The sequence below is a fragment of the Carassius carassius genome, chromosome 15, assembly GCF_963082965.1.
Source record: "Carassius carassius chromosome 15, fCarCar2.1, whole genome shotgun sequence".
NCBI lineage: Eukaryota > Metazoa > Chordata > Actinopteri > Cypriniformes > Cyprinidae > Carassius > Carassius carassius.
In genome coordinates this window covers 2251110-2257109 of record NC_081769.1, presented here as the reverse complement: position 1 = coordinate 2257109, position 6000 = coordinate 2251110, and the positions used below count along the sequence as shown (strand labels likewise).

Genomic DNA, 6000 nt, shown 5'->3' with positions numbered 1-6000 from the left:
GCATGAGGAGGATCATGAATGATTTGTCTTGTGCAGACTTGACTGTTGGAATAAAGCCCGGTCCATATCACAGCTCTGGACGAGAACCAAGCACAGGATTTGCTTTTTGTTTTGTTTTGGTCGTTTAAGGGCAAGTTAATCTAAATATATGGGTGTGCTCAAGAACATCAAGTTTTGGATACCACGTGTCTCAAACAAATCTTTAAAGGCTGTATTTGTATAACGCTGAGTATCCTGTGAGCTCATGTCTCCAGAAGGACTCATGGTTAATCCAGCCAATCAGATCTCAGCTCTTGTAATTTTGTGTGGATTATTAAGCATCTCTGTGAATGATGATATTATTATTGCTGATAATCATGTGGACTAAAAACACATCACAGAAATGTGCCCTTGCAATCAGCAGAATAACTCTTTCTTTGTGGTTTAAATGAGATATTTTCAATATCATTATATGATTAACCAGACTTTAATCAATTCTTATAATGTGAATGGGTGACTACTTCTACAACAAATGATCTAATAAGTTAATAAGTTTCAAGGGCAGGGTAATTAAACGAGGCTGATGAAAGCTAATATGAGCTTACGTACTCGTGTAAATATAGAAGTAGTCACTTAATATTATAAGGTAATATTGTGAAATATTATTACAATTTAAAATAACTGTTTTCTGTGTGAATATACTGTAAAATATAATTTATTGCTGTGATCAAATCCATCTTTCCTCCAGTCTTCAGTGTCACATGATCTTTAGAAATCATTCTAATATAATGATTTACTGCTCAAGAAACATTTCTGATTATTATCAATCAGTTTTGCTATGTTTGTGGAAATTGCGATGCATTTTATTTTTCAAAAAAAAATGAAGAACAGCATTTATTTGAAATAGAAATCCTTCCCAACATTGTAAAATACTTAACTGTCAATTTTCATCAATTTAATGCAACCTTGATGCATTTTTTAAAATCCCAACAAATACATAAATACATAAATAATTTTGACTTATTTAAGGTTACGAAACTTGAAATCAAAGTGGGTAGGAAATATTTTAAATCGGCTGGAAAAATGTAAATCATAAAAAATGAAAGTACAGTAAATGCTATTAAAGGTGTTGGTAGTTTTTTTGTGCCGCACCTTAATACCTTCACCTTTATCGACAGATATTTAGACGTCTATAAAGTGAAGGCGTCAGCTTCCATATCTGCTGAAAAATATGATGAGTGTTTGATAAAGGCCCCATCCTCATCTTGTTCTTCTGCTGTAGGATTTTGTCTTTATGACATGAGCAGAGCTGTCTTTACCTTCCTACGCTAAAAGAAAGTGTAGTTTAGTGTTGTTTTCACTCATAAATTGTGTAGATTTAAAGTCTGGTGATCATTTATGAACTATTTAGAACAGATCTACACAGTCTTCAGTGATGGAAGATGTTGCACATTCAGGTTGATCACATGCACATACACTCATGCGAACAAGAAAGCCTGATGATTCTTATAAAGATTTTTCTTTGTGTTTCTGGCTGTTGATTGATTCTGGAGCCTCTGGTTATGTGTTTTACTGGGATCATTACTGTTAATCTCCAGCGAGAGTAGACCTGAGCGACCCATCCCAGAGCCTCACCCTGCCTCAGTTACTCATACTTGCCCAACTGCTCAGGATCGTCACAGTGGTTAATCATTAAAGAGGCGTATACCTGTGTGTGTGTGTGTGTGTGTGTGTGTGTGTAATGTCTATTGGCATGAGTAGGTTTTAGAGCATGACTATGTAATCCTGTTCCTGTAATGGCTCTTTTGACCAGTTTCACACACTCGTTTAGCATGCAGTTACAAAACACGCTTCCTGTTGCGTTATTCTTTAGAGACTGTGATGATTTAGTGTGTGTGTTGTGAGAGGGTGTGGGATTCTGGCGGACACACCTTCCCACTCACTTTCCCTTCTTCTTCCTGCCTCGGCTCCACCAACATGACAATTTAGGGCTGAGGCGGGGCCAAGCCAATGCCCTCCATGTCTCTCTTCAGTCAGAACAAGAGCAGGCCTATGATCTGTAGCTAGCGGCATCATTTAGAGGAGCTTGGAAATGGACGGCAGGAGTTAAACTGAAAGAAAGCAGAACTGCAACTTTCCATTCGGACTAGTGAAGATAAGGAGCTTGTAAAGAGCTGTGGTTTGTGACTCTGTATTAGTGTGAGGTAAAGGAGATGAATACACAACAGAGACGAAGGGAATATTCGACTGACAGCCTGGAGAGGACTCCTTCAGATGAATTGCACTATCAGGGAATGCTGAAAGCTTTGGAGGGCAGGAAAGGTACTTAAGGAAATGCACCTGCTCATGATGGAAGAGACATTTCTTCTTTTTAAAAGTCAGATCTCTAGTTGTTATTAGCGCATGACCTTCACAGACTTCAACTTTGATTTCAAGCAGTATTCTGGGTTTGGAAACATTCTTAGGTAACGCTGTATTTAGATATTCATCCTACTAACTATGAATAACTTTGTAGCTACATGTCTACTAACCCTAACCTAACGGTCTACTAACACTCTGATGAGAGCTAACTGACATGTAGATGCTAAGTTACTTACAGTGAGTAGAACTTCTAAAGTGGACTATCAGAATAAAGTGTAACCCATTCATAAAACAAGATCAGTTTAATTGAGAAGTGAAACTGTGTCAGATTAAGATTAAAGCATAACTGGGGTAAGAAAAACTATATGTTCTTTGAGAAAAAGTCTTAATACCATATGCAAATTTGCTTTCTAAGTCGATGCATCATATTTTACTGGAAAACATTGTTTATTATTATTAGTAATAGTAGTAGTAGTAGTAGTATTTGCAGTGTATATGGCTTAGGTTTCTTATTCAATGTCAGTGCAGGACCAAGGAAACATAGGACTTTTTATCTTGATGTATTAATACTAGTTCTTGCATTAAAGACAACAACCATGAGACAACTTTTGTACTCTTTTTTGAACGCAGTCTTGTGAGCAAACAGGATTATATTAGAAGATATTATAATTAAATCTGATATTAGAAGATCTCATTATTAAAAAACTGCATTTATTTATTTGAAAGTTTTTTTAGTAAATCAGTAAACAATGCAAGGTTTATCACCTAGCCTTATTACATTTGCAATCTGTGGTTGCTTTGCTCGGGTGTCTTTAATTCACACTATAAATCGGCTCACACAGAAGCTCACCTGACCAATATTTAAAAAGATGACATATATTTACTAGTGGGACTGAGGTGACATTCACTGTATTGGCTCGTTCAGTATGTCATCAGCAAACAGTGGTGAGCAAACAGAGAAAGTGCATTTGACACTAGGGGTGGGCGGATCGATCTAAATATCGATAGTATCGATGCCAACACTGGTATTGGTATCGGATCGATACAATTGTAATAGAATCGATATTTTAATTTAAATATTTCTCATCTACGTTCATTATACTTTGCTCGTGTCTTCTACCTCTACAATCCTGAGCAAACGCTGCTTTCACATCCTGGCCCACTTTGCTACTCCTCCCCCTCCTGCTACTCTGCTGTGATTCGTTGTTGTGTTGTCATGTGACTCACTGATACAACGCGCCGATGAGACGCGAACGAATGAGCAAAGCTGATAGCACATTGAAGGAATGTAATTGCACAGGTATATTTGTTCTTTGTTTGTTCTTCAGTAATAATTGTGTGCACTTTATTTCATTTGCTTTTAAAACCAGAAAAAAGGGAGAGATTTTTTTTTATTCTTTATTTATTTTATTTTTTTAAAGCTGTAAAGAATTCATTCTACAGTGCCTAATAACTAATACTTTTGTGGACTTCAATACATTAATAAAAAATATTGCCTAAATAATTGACCATTCATTCACCTCTGAAATAATGACATAGACCTGCACTCCCCTACACAAAAGTTTTTTTTTTTTAAGTAAAAAGTATCGTATTGGTATCGGTATCGGCATCGGCATCGGCACTACTGACCCTATATGTATTTGGTATCGGATCGATACCAAATTTTGCAGTATCGCCCACCACTATTTGACACCATAGAGAACTATAATGCTGGATAAAATTTAATTTTATAGATAAAAAAAGATTTTTCTCGCATGCCTCACACACCCCGGAGGGCAGGAGTTATGCGCTGAATCACAAGGGCGTTGGTTGCTGTAACTTTATACAACTTTAAAGGATAGAAAGCAGTGAACGGTGGTCAAAGGACAAAGATATGCTGATGACCCCCGTCAAGCTGTTCATAATTATCCACATCATCTCCCGCAGTAGGACTCTTCAAACACTAAAAAGATGTCTTATATTAATGACAGAGGTCAAGGTTTACTGCCTCCACCCATGATAGTCACCATGGCAGTGATATTTCATAACCTGCTTATGTCACACTCTACCCATCAGAAGCAGAAGTCTCAACTATCACTTGGATTCTTAACATTGCTCAGCAAACAGTTTCGTGCATATCGTGTTATGCACTGAAGTACTCTGCTGAACTTGAAAAAAAAAATAATTTAACAGAGAACATTGGATTCCACAGAAGCGTAAATTAATTGGATTGTGGTGTTGGGCATTTGCTCTGTTTTGGCTCATGCTTTTTTTTTTAGATTGCTTCATACTTGATTCCTGGTATATTTACATGTCTTTCAGTCCTTGCTGCAAAATGGCATGATCCGTCGTCACCATCCTTCAAATCAGAGATGGTGTTGAGATGTCCTGTGCTCCTGATGCAATTGATTCAGATTTGGTGTTGTGATTAGACAAATTCTAGCTGAGATATGATTCGAGTTTACAGCAGTGTTCCTCCCAGAAAGAGGTGTATTGAAATCTCTATCATAGACTCTTATTTCTCATGCTTCTGCATGCTGTTTTGTGTATCTTTCTACACAAATGTCTATTTTATCTGTTACTTTGAATACTAACTTCACACTTTACAATATATTAGCTGGCCTTAACTACTATAAACTAGCATTAAATTCCTGCAAGATAATGGATTTGCTTTGTAACTACATGTTGTTCTGAAAAACACCTTTAAATTTTTTTTTTGTTAATGAGCTTGCGTTATGGTTAGGTTTGGGAGAAAGGGTAAGGTTAGGATTATAGTGGTTAGGTTTTGCGGTAAGGGTTGAGTTACAGATAGAGATCAAGTTAACATTGTAATGACGCACATAATTAAGTACAAGTACTTTAAATGTAATTACATGCATGCATCAAATGGTTGAGTACACAGTAGTGCAGCTAAAGCTAACTAATAGAAAAAATAACCAACTTTACTAACTAACTCACATTGATTTGAACCGTACATGTGAGCATGCTGCTTCAGATCACTCTGAACAACACAGGGCTGCAGTGCTTTGCAAGGTCTCTAGTGATGATGACAGATGCAGGTGTTGGTAGTTTGTATGCGGTGTGCTCTCGTGTTTCTCGCTGTAGGAACATGTTTCTGCAGGATGTGGGTGTGTCAGTTCACTGTAAATAGGTTGCTGTAAATTTTACAGTAAATTACTGGCAGCTGGATGCCAGGAAAATACCTGTAAAAATGTTTACAGTATTATTACTGTAATTGTATTTACAGTGCACTAATGTCTTTACTGTATTATATTTACAGTATTATTACCGTATTTTCATTTACAGTATCAGTACTGTACTGGTGTTCAGTTAGTCATGAATGATGCACTCTTGGTGAATTTTCCCAGCATGCATGAGGCCTCACAGTGCATGGCGTCTCCTGCAGTCATTACCCACAGATCGGCTTCTCACATGGGTGTGCCTCGCAGGTGCTGAGTTTTAATATTTTGATAGGAGGTGTGAGCCGCTCCTATGCAAAAACAGCTGATTTAAAAAGGTTCTGGCGTGGGTTGTCGAGTCTCTTTATGAAACAGTCTGGTTGGAAACACACTCACACTAATGAGTGTTGCTTTGGGCTGTGCGTGACAATCACATCAACAGATCAGTGATCTGAAAGCATCACAGAGACGGTCCTGCACTTTTCAGTGAAATGAACCTGCT

General features: G+C 37.3%; 1 protein-coding gene across 1 annotated transcript in view; it reads left to right on the top strand.

The window, feature by feature from the left end:
- Positions 1–6000, top strand: part of LOC132157987 (plectin-like) — a 73736-nt gene that overhangs the window by 23347 nt on the left and 44389 nt on the right. The window lies entirely within an intron of this gene.